Consider the following 16,566-nt stretch of genomic DNA (forward strand, 5'->3'; position numbering starts at 1 on the left):
ATCCAATTGTTTTCAATACCATTACTATATTTTCCTACTGAGTTCTTGCATTTTTTTTATTTCCTCCATTCTTTACAAGGTTTCTACTCTTCTATACCTGAAAATATCATTATGTAGATGAAGTATTGAAGGATATAGATTTTGCTTCTCATTAACAAATATAGGCCTAAACCAAATTGATAATTTAGATTCTCTAAATCATTTATTGAAATTATGGATTAGGTATCTTTTCCTCCTTCAAAATGAGTGAAATTGTTAGTGCAAGAAGAGGAATATCAAAATTAATTCTTCACATCAAAACAGTGGTAAACTCTAGAAGTACTTAGTATGAAAGAACAATTTTGTTGTTTTGTTTCTTGTGGCATCTGCATAGGTGGTATTGAGAGTAATACAGTGTATATGACCTGAGGAACCAGAAGGGAGGATTGCATTGTTTCACAGAACCATACTGTCTTCCTCAGATCTACCTCATCACTAAATAAGTTTCCAGGATATAATGGCTAACTTTGTATCTTGGGGACTGACAGTCTCAGATATTCCCCAAATGTGGAACAGGTAATGAAATCCTGAATTTAGGATCTCCTTTCCATTCTATTTGTTTTCTTCCTTGTCTCTGGAAGCTTAGTTTATAAATAAAAAACTTAACATTTCTTATTATGTAGGGCATTTCTGCATGTTCCCCATATGTCTCTAACCTGGAAAAAATAATCTTTTCCTTTTCTCCCCCTCTGTTGTGACTGGATAAATGTGACCTCAGGCTATTGAAGAAATGCTAGAATGTGAGTTAATCAAGCTTGACACTAGATATGAAAGCCATGGAAAACCTAGAGATGAGGAATTAAAAAGAATGAAACATGTTTTTAAATTTTATAAAACAATTTGAAGCCTTTTTTAATGATATTTACTGATATTTTAGAAAACTAAAAAATCATGAAATCGGATAATCTCTAGAGTAATACTGAGTTATTTCTTAAATATAGACAATGTCTTATCAGCTCATGAAAAAGAGAAGTGATATGCTGACTGACTGTACCATGAAAACCCTGTCAGCATTATACAAGGCCACACAATACAGACACACACAGTTACTTATGCATGTATGTGTTGTTAAATGTAGAATTTATTGAGGTAATGGTGAGGTCAGTTGAAAATTATTGTATTGTAATGTAGTTTGTTACAGTTCCCTAGAACTGGGGACATCCCATTCCATGAACTCCATGCAATGCAAACTCCCAGGATTACTTACAAGGTAGAAGTTGGGGAAGAGCATGGACAGGAGACTTTATTGTGGTGTCCACAGGAAGGAAAAGGCAAGGAGAGGCATTGTAAACAGAAATAGAATTTACTAGTTATGAATGATTCCAGTGGGCTCCCCAGTGTGTGCGGGCTGTCTTAAATTCTCTGATACTTTGCCCTGGGGTGATAGTAGAACAGGTAGATAGGGGTACTACCAGTGAGAGCTAGATAAAGGAGTCATTGGCCAATTTTTTGATCTGGAATTGTTGGTTTGCATATGAAAAATGTGCTATTATGATAATTATTCGCTATGTATCTTTGGGAGGTACAGCCTTTCCATGATCAGCAAAACACTATATGCTAAAATATCATGAAATATAGAGAGAATTTGATTGATATAATATATGTACATAGTGTTCCAACTTATACTCCATGTTACATACATATATAAATACACATATAATACATATAAGTATATATGTTTATATAGTAGATACAATTTTCTGTATTATACATTCATGCATGTATAATCTATGTAAGTGTATTTTTAAAAATAATTTTTAGTTGTTGGTGGACCTTTATATTCTTTATTCATTTACACGGTGTGCTGAGAATCAAACCCAGTGCCTCACACATGATAGGCAAGTGCTCTACCACTGAGCCCCAACCACAGCCCCTATGTAAATGTATTAGATAACATAAAATATGCATTTAAAGATGTTTGGCTTCCTTAGATGTGTCTTTTAATAAAAACATACTGTTGGTCAACGTTCTACCACTGACAAAATACCTGAGAAAACTAATTTGAGAAGAGGCAAGACTTATTTTGCCTCACATTTTCAGAAGTTCCATTCCATGTTCACTTGGCTCTGTTGCTTTGGGCCAATGGTGGACAGTACATCCTGAAGTGAACTTGCAGTTGAGGATATGGCTTACTTCATGTCAATCAGGAAGCAAAGAGAGAAAGGGGTTTCTTTGTCTCTTCAAGAGCATGCTCCAAGTGACCTAAGTGAAACTAGATCCCACATCTCAAAGTTTCTTCTACTGCCCATAGTGCCATAGGCTGTGGATTAAGCCTTTAACATGGTTACCAAGGGACATTTAAGATCCAAACTATAGTATGTTTTCCTAGAAAAAAGAAAAAGTAAGTTTGTTCACTAACCAATGTTGAAATAACATTAGAGTTCTACTACGGTATGCAAATATATTTTCAATTATAATCCTATAAATAAAATTCTGTAGTACCCTTCTCTTCTCTAATAGAATATGGGACACCAAGTTCTATTGAAGATCATGATATTTGAATTAGTGATTTTAAAACTTTGTATATGTGTTCTTTATTTTCCATTTTAAAAACTTTTATTTAAATTAATCTCAAATATTTTCAACAAACTTCAATTTAATTGATATTTATTAAAATATAAATACAGGCCATAAAGATAAAACATTATTTGGAAAACCAGCATAAAGAGAAATTTATTTTAAATTACCAATTTTTATTTCTCTACTCTAGTTTAAATTGGCTTTCAAAAAAATCACTAAAATGGCTTGTTATGTGCTATGCAATTTAAGCATATGGATATAATCAAAGGAAATAGAGTTTTTGGTAATCAGTTTTGCATTGCTATGACTAAAGTACCTGACACCTTAAAGGAAAAAAGATTTATTTTGGTTTGTGCTTTTCAAGGATGCATTCCATGCTCAGCCACCTCCATTGCTCTGGGCCAGAGGCGGAGCCAAACATCATGGCAGAAGGGCATGGCATAATAAATCTCTTTGCCTAATGTTAGCAGGTAAACAGAGAGAACAAAAATAAAAGAGGCCAGTAAGAATATAAACTATTCTAGGGCACACCTCCAGTGATCTACTTCCTCCAACTAGGTCCTGCTTCCAGGTAGTCCATCAATGTATGAACTTGAGGTCAAATTCCTCATGATTTAATGACTTCACAAAATCCCCATCTCTGAGCATATGAGATTTGGGAGCTTATTCCAGATCAAAACTATTAAGTCTTAAAAGTTAAAATGGACTTGGGCATTAAAAAACACCAAATATAACTTAAAATAATTAAATGAGTTTAGAAGTATAATACAGAACTATGTTATAATGAATTGGGAGTCTAAGTATTTTTCAAATTAATTTTGCAAAATACATTTTTAAGTAAGATAAGTGGCAGCAGTCCTATCTCAAAACCCAAGTCTGACATTTTCTCCATGATAGCGATAATAAAGATATTGTAAATCCAAATCCAATTCCATCTCTAATCTACAGATATTTTCTGCCAAATACATTGAATTGAAAATATTTTCAGTTATCTGTTATCCATAGAAATTGTACTATATCTGATAATACTTTGCCATTGGTGTGGTTTCAGAATAGCTCTATAGCTCCCATGAATTTGCCATTCTTTCATAGTAAAAGTACAATAGAAGACTTTGATCTTTCTCTCTAGAATGTAAGACACCTGTAAATTATCATTCCATCCTAACAATAAGTAAAAATTGAAGAAACTGACAAAGAAATAACTGATATTAAATCTCTGAATAAGAGAAATAATGACACAGGGCAACAAAAACGGGCCCTTAAGTCGGTCAATTGAATATGAATAATCACAGTTAACCAATGCAAAAACCCACAGGAACCAGATATAATTAATTGATGGATCTGGAGTGTGTGCAACAATTGAGAGTCTAAAAAAAATTTTGAGGAATACAATGGATTCTCCATTATTTTGTCATTTTTACCTCACAAGTTTTCCTGGTTTTGAAAATAAAAATCAGATAAGTGCCTTGAGATTCTGGAAAGAAAAAAAAAAAAAGGAAAAGGAATCATTTTGAAATACACCAGAGCATTACTTAATGAGCTCCTTCCTACCTAATGTAAATAGACATGAAAGAAAAGAAAACTTACAATGAAAGAAAAGGGTAAAAACTCCAGATATTTTTGATTGCAGATGACATGATTATCCATGTAGAAAATACGAAAGCATCACCAAAAAACACCTGAAATTAATATGCAATTATAGTAAGGTTTTAAGACCTAAGGTTAATATGAATACATTAATGGCTTTTTAAAATCAAAATAAATTTAAACTAAAAAATTCCAATGAAAGAAATCAAAGAAGAACTAAATATAGGGAGACCTATTTGATGTTCATAAATGTGAACACTCATTATCATCATGATTTTGGTTCTTCCAATTTGATCTACAGATTAAATGCAATCCCTGTCAAAATCTCAGCAAGTTCCTCCATAGATATTTGCAAACTACTTCTGTAGTTTATATGGAGAGGCAAAAGACTTAGAAGGAGCAACACAACATTAAAGAAGAACACATTTAAATGACTGACATACCCTGGTTTAAAAATTTACTGTAAAGGTAGGATAATCAAGGCAGTATAGTACTGGTGAAAGAAAGGATAAGATCAATGGGGAAAATTAGAGAGCCCTGAAAAAGATGCAGTAATTATCAAGTGATCTCCAACACAGTAGTAAAAGAATGCAAACAAAGAAAATATAGGCTTTTCATCAGCTGTTACTGGGACAACTGGACAACTACATGCAAAAGAGTGAAAGTACACCATACACATTTCAGAAAAAAAAAAAAAAAAAACTTCAAAAAGAATCACAGGAGGGTAGAGCCAGATGGTGGAAAATAAAGATCCTCAGATGATCAAGTATTCACAGATGTTCAAGTCCAAACCGCTATTCATGTATGTACCAAGCTATCTTCACAGGAGAGAAGGAAGGCACATAGGAGACCATAGTGCTTAGTTTTATCCTAACTAAAAGAAAAGATGCATTGAAAAAGGAAGGAAGAAAATAAATCTCAAATAGCCCTCACTCCAGCTTAAAGCAGCATGGAGAAAAATGTTCCTGCTTTGAGGAGGGAGAAGGAATTAATTTCAGGGTTTAGATTTGAAATTCTATACCAGGTATACCACAATGAGACACAGTTCTGGCCAGAGCTCTAAAACCCTAATCCCAGGCCAATACACACAGGCCAAACTACTGGACCTGTGTTAGTCAAGCAGCAGAAACAGCCTCCAATATTCTTCCCTCAATCTCAGCAGAGTCCAGAGCAAGATTCTACCCACTCAGGAACAAGGCACAAAACCTAGCACAGGACTTTGTCTTAAAGCCCAGTGCATAGGCTGCTATGGTAAGACCCAGCATTAAGCATTAAAAAGGCCCCTATACTCAGGCCAGGGATTCTAGATGGAGCCTCCTGAACTGTCCTAAATCAAGTGGAGAACTGATACTCAGTGGGGGAGACTAGAGATTCAACAGTCATCATTGCATTCTTAGAGTTGGCCTGTCTTTGAGGGCTCAAAACTGTGCATGTCCCTATGCCTGTGAGACTTAGGCATGACCCAAGTTAGCATTAGCCCCTGGTCAAAACACTGTCTCCATTATCTATCCTCAACCTTCTGCAGCACGGTGTTTACCAGGCCAGTGTTCACATGCAGGCCTTTAAACATGGAATGCTGAGGACATGGAATGACTTTGAAAGAAATCCTTCCCTTTCAATTTTTTGAAATAGTTTGAGAAGAATTGATATTAGTTATTCATTAAATTATTTGATACCATTTATCAGTGAAGCCTCAGGTTCTGAATTTCTTCTTATTGGACGTCTTTTTACCAGATTCAATTCCCTTTCTCATTGTTTGTCTGTTTAAGTTTTCTACTTTCATGGATCAATTCTGTTAGGTTATATGTGTCCAAAAATTTATCCATTACTTCTAGGCTTTCCAATTTTTTAGTGTATAGTTCTTTATAATATTCTTTATTGATCTTTTGTATTTTTGTGGTATCAATTGTAATATCTCCTTTTTAATCTCTAATTTATTTGGATCTTCCATATTTTTCTTATTCTATATGAAAATGCATCAATTTTATCTTTTCAAGAAGTCAACTTGTCATTAATATTTTACAATTTTTTATTCGTAATTTCATTTGTTTCTGCTTTAATCTTGGCTATTTTTTTTCTTATAATTTTGAATTTGGTTTGGTTTTGCTTTTCTAGGTCCTTGAAAGATGTTGAAATTCTTAATCTGAAATCATTTTTATTTTGTCTTTTATCTTATTTTATCTTCCCTAAGCAGCTTTTATTGTTTTAAATTCACTTCTCGGCACTAATTTTACTACACTGCACATATTTTCATATACTGTTTTTCTACTTTCATTTATTTCAAGAGATATTTTAATTTTCTGTTGGGTTCATTTTTGACCCATTGTTCATTCACTAGCATTGTAATGTAGGGCTTAAAAATTTTGCATAGCTTCTGAAATGTCTTTTATTATGTAGTTCTAGTTTTATTCCCTTGTAATCAGAAATGATGCATGATATGTTTTTGACTATTTTGAATTTGTTGAGGCTTTTATTATGACTTACTATACACTTCATTCTAGAGAATGTTTTATGTGTTGATTAAAAAATGCATTTTCTGATGCTGTTGCTTGAAATGTTATGTAAATGCTAAGCCCATTTAATCTATACTATAGTTTATATCTGATGTTTCTTCATTGATTGTTTTTTGTTTTGTTTGTTTCGCTTGGATGATACATCTATTGATAAAAGCGAAATTTTGAAGTCTCCTACTATTATTTTATTGGATCTTATATCTTCCATTATATATATTAATGTTTGTTTTAGAAAATGCAGTACTCCAGCACTCTGCATATATACATTTGTAATTGTTTTATCATACAGTTCAATTGATCCCTTAGTCATTGCATATTGACTTTCTTTTTTTCTTTTTAGTTTCTATATTATGTTCTACTTTGTCTGATAAAGCATAGCTACACTTACTTGCTTGTGCCTTTAATTGAATAGAATGTGTTTATTCCATCCTTTCTCATTCATTTGCATAGAATGTGTTTATTCTATCCTTTTTCATTCAGTTCTTGTTTTTTATTGGTGAAGAAATTCAGCAAAGATGTAAAAATCTTCAAAAAGAACCATCAAAACATGGAAATTAGAGAGTTCAATAAGTCAAATAAAAAAAAATACAGTTGAAAGCCTCAACATCAAACAAGATCAAAAGGAAGTAAAAATGTGAAATTGAAGGTATATTTTTTTAAATATTCCAATCGTATGAGAAAGCAAGAAAGGAAAACTAAAAGAAAATGATACATAAGAAACCTGAAAACAACTTCTAAGGTCTTTGGATACTATTAAATAAATATGTACATTTTAGGAGTTCCTAAAGGGGAAGCAAAGGGAAATGGCTAAGACAACCATTTGATGAAAAAATAGATGAAAACATTGCATTCTTTTGAAGATGTCATGTTACCTTTCTTTCCCTTCATATTTTTTTCAGTCTATATTTAGATTTGTTTATCTTGTAGATCAGTTATATGTAACCATTTTATAAGGTGGCTTTCATAGTATGTGACTTTAAAAAAACACATGTACTTTGGTGTCAGTTTGTTGTGCAATGTCAACTTGTTTCTACTTGAGCACCAAGTGGAAATCTCCTTATAGTTTTTGTGGCTGTAATTAATGGCTTTTGGCTTAATGCATAGCAGGATGTGATAGAAGAGGTCCTCTGACTGCCACGCAAGATGGGGAATATTGTAGTGAACAAAATAGGTGTAGTGCACACAGCAGCAACTGTGGAGTACTCACCATGTAGCCACACTGAAAATGGGATTGGTTGCAATGGAAGGACTATAGGTATTTCCTCAGAAATTACTGTGGTAAATTCTGCTGCAGGTAAGGGCCTGTGATACTGTCAGCCCCATCTGTGGTAGAGATCTGAAGCACCTATCTTCAGTCTTGATGCTGGTGCTGATAGGTAATGGGAAAATTTGAGTGGTGGGACCATGAGATTAAGGGGATAATTTTATAAACTAGGCCCACTGGGCTGACCCCACATCTTTATTTTGAATGCAATTTGCCTGCAACCCTGTCTGGCTTAAGGCATTAGGATATACTACATTCCTCAGAAAACTACCTAATTCTGCAGGAGAAATGCAGGCCCCAAATGCTGATATGGAGAACACAAGATATGGCAGGGGTAATGACACATGCAGACCAAGTTCCAGAACTCAGGGAGATAAGAACAATTTCTCTTAACATAAGATTTATAAGAACAGGTTTCAATTAGAATGTGTCAGCACAGAGCAAAATGACCTAGAGTTGCCTTGAACATTTATCAATGGATTGGAGACTTGGAGCACTGATGTTATCCTGCTGTCAGTCAAAAGTGAAAAGGTAGACCTGGGCAGAATTCTCTGGAAACTTTCTTGGAACCAACCATAAAAGTAAAGGGCAAGAAAGGCATGCCATCCCTCTTCACTTGTTGTGGGCCAGATGAGGCTGGCAACAAGGAATTAGAAGGAAGCAGGTTTATTGGATGTGGCCCTGCTCAGAAGGGGAGCTTTTGCCACAGTCCATCAAACCCTCTGCACCCCGAGTTCAGAAAGTTTCAGAACTTTATTCATAGTGTGTAGGGGGAGGGGCTAAGAGGCTCACAATCTGTGAAAATCCTCAGAAAAGCAGTTTCTTTTTATTGTTCTGGGCATTGAACCTTGGCCTGGATATAAAAATGCAAATGCCTCTGTGGAGGCCTTGGGTTAGTCTTTCTGATCACCTCCTGTTTCTGCAACATACCTCCTGCTTGAAAACTCTGCCACAGAAATTCTTGCTGATAGTATAAGAGCAATTATAGTGAGGGTCTCTGGAGAAGCTCAATTGCGATTTCCTGGGGAGGAGGGGGTGCTACTACATTCTCTAAAAGGAGCTGCTATCCCTTGAGAATGTCCCTTTTTCACTTTTCCTATCCTTTCTCATAAACTCATGCTTGCTACTGTGAACAATATGTCTAAAATCTTTCTGGTTTGATCACAAAAACTGGTAAGAAAGAATCGTTATGGCTGCCTCAGCTTCACAAGGAACCCTTGCCCTGTATCAGTGCAGCAGGCCCACACACAGCTATCTCTGCATAGAGGCTATTGGGGGCAAGTTCAGAGCCTCCCTTCCTGGTGCTGTTGGTGGGACATGCTCACATATAGCATGGGGGATGTGGTAGCAGATTACCTATTCCACTTCACTCATTGTGAAATGGTTAGTCTCAGTCCTAGAGCTGAAATGGACCCACACAAAAATTCCCATAGGGAGGAAGAGGCAGAGGCTGAGGAAGAAAAATGGACTGATATTATTAATTCAGCTCTGATGCCAGTCTACATTCAGCTGGCCAAACCTGGAGTCCCAAAGGATAAACATCCTAGTCTGTTGCTTCTTGAAAGAGGCATTTTCCATCTCCTTATGTGCTACCAAGCCTGCATGGAATAATTTGGGACACTGGACAGGCTTGGGTTTGTTGAGAGCCACAGCCGAAGGGGCCACAGCCGAAGGGGCCCCAGCAAACTTCCAGCTGCCAACAAACTTCCAGCTGCCGGCTGATGATTGGCTCACAGCGGCCCCAGCAACATCTAGCTGATTGGCTCCTCTGCAGTGATGCTCATTGGGCTGTTTCCCTGCCCTTTCAGACCGCGGAGCTGCTCATTGGGGGACTTTTTTGGCTCTGCCCAAGTGACCCAGCCAATGGGCCTCAAGAGCAGGAGGATTGTGGGAGGTGGAGAGAGAGGCTTGTGTTGGAGAGAGAGGCTTGTGGAAAGCCTGTGGTGGCAGTTGGGGCTCTGAGGGTTTTTCCTGAGAGGCTGTTTTGTTTGGCGTGTGTGGTTCTAAAAATAAAGTTAGTTTCTTTTGACAAGTGGCTCCTGATTGTGCCCAGCCAGACTGCGGCATGGGTTCTAGGGTTACCTTTACCCTGCAGAGTCAAATTGATTTTGTCAGGCTTAAGCCCATGTGTTAATGTGACAGAATATCTGTAGGGACCCAGGAATGGGAATATGTTGGAGATTTTTGACTCCTATGGAAGTGTGAATTTGAACAAAAGCTTAATTCTTAAGACAACAGCCTGGGCTTTGAAGGTTGGCAGGAAGATAATAAACATTTTTTTCTATTTTTCTGTGAGGAAAAGCTACTTAGACTCAAGGTCACTCCCCTAACTGGGCTGCAATCCCATGATGTGAAATTTTTGGTGGCTGGGATTGCCAAAGTCCATGATTATGGAGTTTGCAGTGACTTTCCTTTTCAATTCTCCCACTGCAAAGGGTAGTACCCCGCCAGCTGGGGACCTGGCGACAAAGTGTAAGACAATTTTTGTTTCTCCTTCTGTGCTACTGTCCTGGGTTTCCAAGTCTTAAAAAGTTCTAGTGTCTGTCTTACTAAGTTCTAGTATTCTTTTATGGACACTCATCTCAGGATATAGCCATCCACCTCTTCCTTTAGTTTTTCTTTTTGGAGGAGGAATTGAAAGCTGGGCACTATTCAGCCATCTTGAAACCCCAAAATTCTTCTTTCCCATAACCCTCTGTCCTAATTAATATTCAGATAATAAAAAAGTAAGTTTCTTTAAGAAACTTTGCTATATACACAGTGGATCCTCCTCTTATATGCTTTACCATAGATTGGATTGTACTGTTTTAATTGTTTGATCACCTTTATTTTCCACATACTAAGCTTTAACTTTTGCACACCATATGATCCTCAAATAAACACTCTGCCTGATAACTAAAGGTACATGTAAAAAGAAAAAAAAAAGAGGAAAGGAAGACGAGGGAGAAGGAGGGAGAAAGAGAAAAGAGGGGGAGGGAGAGAGGAGGAAAATATTTAAATATAACCACAGTCCTTTCTTCAATTATAGAAGTGATTTGAAAAGTTACATCAAAGTTTTCCAGCACACAAAAGAAGTTGCTTAAAACAATACCAAAATCAACAATATGGTCAAATGAAGAAAACCAGTAGATATCAGGAAAATAGCCTACTGCTGACGTGAGCTTTCTATTTTAGAGTGCAAGCCAAAGTCTAGTAGAAACACAAATGGTGTCTTTCATGCTGTGTTTTTCTGACCTGGTTAAAAGACATCTGTCATGTGTAAGCTGGCCAAAGAATGTCAACATATGCCATTTTGAAATTAAGGATAGACTGCCAGGATTGGTACTGGTTGCTTGCCTTTGCCAACATTTTGTGAAACAAATACTTGTTTCTCTTTAGAGTTGCCAGTCTCCAGCCTACTGTGAGCCAGAGACTGAAAGGAGTCCACCTGGACTGCCACACTGCCTGGCACCACATCTTATATCAGATCTTCTTATATTCTTTTAACATCTCTGCCAACAGCACAATGAGAAACAACACAAATAACACTGCATATGCTGGTAATACTTTCATAACCTTGTTACTTTAAAACTACCACATTCCAAATGGAATATCTTTCCTCCAAATCTAACATAAAATTTCAGATGATAGGGAATGCTTTAATTAATTAATTAATTAATTTGTCAGTTGGCTCAGTGAAAAAACACATTATGTGTTCTAACCTGCAGGTCTTTCTTGGAGAAAATGTAAGAAAACAAAGGATATGTTAAAATGAAGAAATGAAAGTTCAGTTAACAAGGGACACTTCTCTCCTTTTCTCCAGAAAGGCAGCTTCAGCATTTCCCAGTGGCTGGACCAAAATGTTATCCTAAATATGTTGTAGATTTCAGTGAGGGAAAAAGTGGAAAGAAACTAGACCTATTATGACATATATTCAACAGCAAGACCTACTAACCAGGAGTCTCCTACAGGCTCTGGATGGAAAATATGATAATAATTTGTTTACAAAAGAAAAAATATCTAGTCACTAGTGAACATTCCATTATCACAAATTCATGATTCTTTGGTACAATTTGACACAAAGATTTAAGCTATCATATTTATTTAAAATTTTGGACACTTAATTATTTGATTTGTGGGGGGAGGTAGAGCCAATTTTTGAAACACTATGGGAAACTCTTGTTAATTTTGTGTGCACTATTATTGAATATTTTGAAAAAATGTAACTAATATTGACGTAATTATGTTTACAATGTTGAATAATAATAATGTAATTATGGTACTAATGACCTAATGTAATCTAAATAAATGTGGCCACTTGGACATGTATTCATCAATGACTTAAAATAAAATAATATCCCCCTAGAATGAAGTCACCTGAAAGCAAGTACAGTGCAAATGATATAACTTAAAGCTGGTAAGCATTTCATTATCACAGTAAATCAGGAAGAAGTCATTTATGCTATTCAACATCCATTTTTGTTGTCTGAATACAGCTGCAACACAATCTCTGTCATAACAATGTGTCAATATTAAATCAATAACAAACTATATGATTAAAACTTTGAAACACATTACTGTATAGTTCCAGTAAATCTAATTATAAACTATTGAGAAATTAATTTATCTTTGTAGATGAGATATTCCCATAAAAACTATAAAATAAATAATTGTTAAATATTATAATATATGAGAATATGGAAAATCATAATATTCCATCATGTTCAAATAAATATTGAGCTTGTTTACAAAACCAGATCTTAGCAATTGAAGAAGTTACTTGAGAAATAACCCACAGTGCAACCAAAGTATGTATGTATGTGATAAATAAATATATTTTTCCATCAATCATTGACCAATGTGTAATATAATTTATTACCAACGAGTGTAAATATACATATATTATAGGATTTTTTTTAAATTCGTAGTTTTGTACCTGATATACAAAATAAGCTCATTTATACATTTGGAGTATGGGCATATATAGACCAGGTGATATATTTTATTTTGGCACTGATTCTTAGATAAACCTTGAAGGTATTTCACTGAATATTAAATCTTTAGCATATTACTGCTATTCAAGAGTATCAGCTAGTCACATAATGACAAATTGATTATACTGAAAACTTTAAGTAGGGGTTCTGTGTTTGGGATTGGTGTCCCTGAAAAACTCTGTGGTTGTGGCATGCTTAGTGGTAAAAAGTGTCTGTGCAATGGCACAGAATGCCTGGATGCTGGGAAACTTCTCTGTAAAGACATGTGATGCCTGGCTGCTGTAATGATGTCCTCACAAGGAAGCTCTGTGTTACAGTCTTATCAGCTTCAACCTTCATCTTAGGTACACAGCTCCTGGGAATATAGGAACTCTCTTGTTAGAAAACCACAATGTTTCACTGAACCTAAATCTGTCTACATAATAGTAACTTTATACAATGGATTTTCTTGAGAGCTGAACAAAGCTCCTAACATCCTTTTTTTTTTTTTTTGTAACTATAGAATGTAACTGCAAAATAAGCAACCTTACTGGTATTCTAAACAATACTGTAGTTATGGTACTAATGACCTAATGTAACCTAAATAAATGTGGCCACTTGGACAAGCAGCCACTTCTTTTCCTGCCTCTGCATCTTGTCTCGGTGTCTCCTTTTATTTTCATTACACCTTTCTTAAAGGGAAGAGAAACACAAACAATTTGTGGTTTTTGGAACTGATAAAAAATTTGGAAATGAATTTGCCTTGCCAATTCACATTGCCTTTGTCAAGACATATCTCTCAGAATTTGAAGTTATAAAATCACACATAATATGTCCCAGATTAAAATGATTACTTTATAGCAAATAAAAAGTGGTAAGATGCATACTGACAACTGTATCAATGATTGACAAACTTCTCACCTGTCAGATACTGACCTGATGGAATTAAGGAATGGTATTTAAAAGAATCATGAAAACCATCATCTTGGTGAGTATATAACATGGAAATGGAGTACCCAGTCACATAGTTTAAAAAACAAATTTATTGTTTTTGTTAATATTGTTAATGCTGCAGCTACAATTTTGCCAATAATTAAAAGTTATGAGTCTGGGAAACAAAGGGAAGAGGAGAATGAATGTCTTCTCTCTTCATAATTTCCATTGGTCCAGTTTGATGATCTTAGATTCTCATCTGTAAATCTTATAGCTTGTGGAATTAGAAATCCTGATGTAAAAGACAGGATACTTAAGCCAGAGGGTGAAGCAAAAGTTTCTTTATGTGAAAGACTAACACCACTGTCTTTGCACTGTAGGCTTCCCACGCTATTAGATCAGAATCCATGGAAAGGAGTTCCTGTCCTGAAAAGATTAAGATGGTAAGACTCTTGCATTTGTAGGAACTCCAGAAAATAGACAGATACTAGGTAAGGAGGAGTTATACAGTCCAAAAGTAGCAAGCACAATTAGAAAAGTGGTTGACCCATGAGGAGGGGTCTTGTGTCTGCAATTCCAATGTGTTAAGCTCTGATGGGAAAGAGTGAGCCTAAACTTCAGAAAGATAGAAAGAATTAAAAAACAGAAGGGTTTTCCCTCAATTTTCTACTGCATGTTTAGAAAGGTAAAATATTTTATTATGAAATAGCTGTGTAGCATTGGTAGCCTTACATATTTTATTGGATTCATTTCCTTTCAAAGATGTTTCCTTTGCACACATGTATAACAAACAAGAAGTATGGTTCTTAGTTTTATAAAAGTCTAAGAATTATAGTATGGAGTAAAAACTATAAAATGTGTCCTGTGCCTTCAAAAGGAAAATCAAACATCACATAGAAAACCACCTGACCAACAGAGACCAGATATTTGAGAACAAAAAATTTACTGTAGCAACCTACATAGAATGAAAAATGAAGACAAGAAAATGTCACCAAGGTCAGTCCAATAGACAATGACTGAGAATGGATCATATCATTCGCTCCTTGAAAACACAACTTGACTTATTGAAATACACACTTTAATTCAGTTAATACTGTGGCAGAAAATGGAAATTCTACAACATTTTACTATTTAATAAAAGAAAATTATTATACAGAACTAGGTATTATCCAAAGGTTTGTTGTGGTTACAAGATATATTTTTCTATGTTTCTAATTTATTTAATATATAAATGTAACATCAAATTGAGATATAATAAAAATAAGATAAAATCTAAATAAAGCAAATGACAACATTATTATAAAGCAGTTGATAGCAAGTGATTGTAAAGTTGTTGAATAATATGTACAATAAACATCCTCAGATATACATACTTCAATTTCAAATGTGAAAATAGCTATACTTCTTAAAAATGAGTTACTTTTTCTATAAATAAAAATTTTCAGGAAGCTAATTTCATATTTAGAATTTAATTTACTATTTAGAATGATTTTTTTAATATTAGCTGATAAAACCTTCATTATACCTCTAAGTGATATATCAAACAGTTATTTACCTTTTCTTAATGAGGAACTAGAACTTGGTTGAGATCAGGAGAGTTATATATGTTCCTTGATATGACTATCAAATCCTGCACTTAAACTCACTCTTGAAATTCAATCCAATTTGTTTTTCCAATATACTGTAGTATTTGCTATTAGGTCCTATTATATTATGTTAGCATTAAATCACTAATGAACTTTGTACAGGATAGCATTATTCTTTATCAAATAAATTCAGTGAGGATATACTAAAATAAATTACACAAAGTAATTGAATATGGTTTTCGTTTGTGATTTAAATGTTTACTAGTTTGAATATATCTATATGGGAAGTTTGATATTCAAAATTAAAGGTATGAATACTTATATAGGGAAAGTTATTTTTTTTTCAGATTATAATCTAAATATCTGTTTCAATAATACAAAAATATCACTCATTATTTAGTAAGAAGAAAGAGATCAAGATTTTTTTTAACAATTCCAGAATATATGGAAAGGTTTTGTTTGTTTATTTATTTTCTTTAATCTGACTACTCTATTTTAAAGAGCATCAAGCATAAATTCTAAAGTTGAAATATCTTGTAACTGCTTTTCTAGTTAGTTTACTGCAGGTCTAGGACTTCTCAGCTATCACAGTAATATTTCTACCAGATAAAACTTAAAATGAGTAAGAATCTCAATTTTGTATGATTTGGACTTATAGATGTTTGGTTAACTATTCAATGATTTCTTATTAGTTAATTAAATTTTCTTACCTCTATTCAGATTGGATTAATATTAGTATGTGTAACATCTTAAAATTACCATTTAGCAAATAGTGAACATGGAAAATCACAAAGATGAAAGCTATCTAAGGTATAGGCATAACTTTTCAAATAAATTATACCTAAAAGTGTTTTAGCAATATAACTTGATATAAACTATATGAGCTTCATCCTGTGGCATTGAAACAATTTCTATAAGTAGGTCTTGAAATTATTTCTAATTTTATAACTTTATTCTGTCTCAAATGATTTTCCTATGTAGAAAATAACTTTAATATGTGATTTTAAAACTATAGGTATTGATTTAATTACAACTTGTACTTTTGCATTTAATTTTGTTACCTGGTTCTATTTAAGGTAAGGATAATCTTAATTAGCTTTTAATTATTATATGAAGCTCACTTTCAATAATACCAGAAGTTGTCCTATACTGTGGTGATACAATAATTATAA

This window comes from Marmota flaviventris, chromosome 8 (assembly GCF_047511675.1).
Source record: "Marmota flaviventris isolate mMarFla1 chromosome 8, mMarFla1.hap1, whole genome shotgun sequence".
In the NCBI taxonomy this organism is placed as follows: domain Eukaryota; kingdom Metazoa; phylum Chordata; class Mammalia; order Rodentia; family Sciuridae; genus Marmota; species Marmota flaviventris.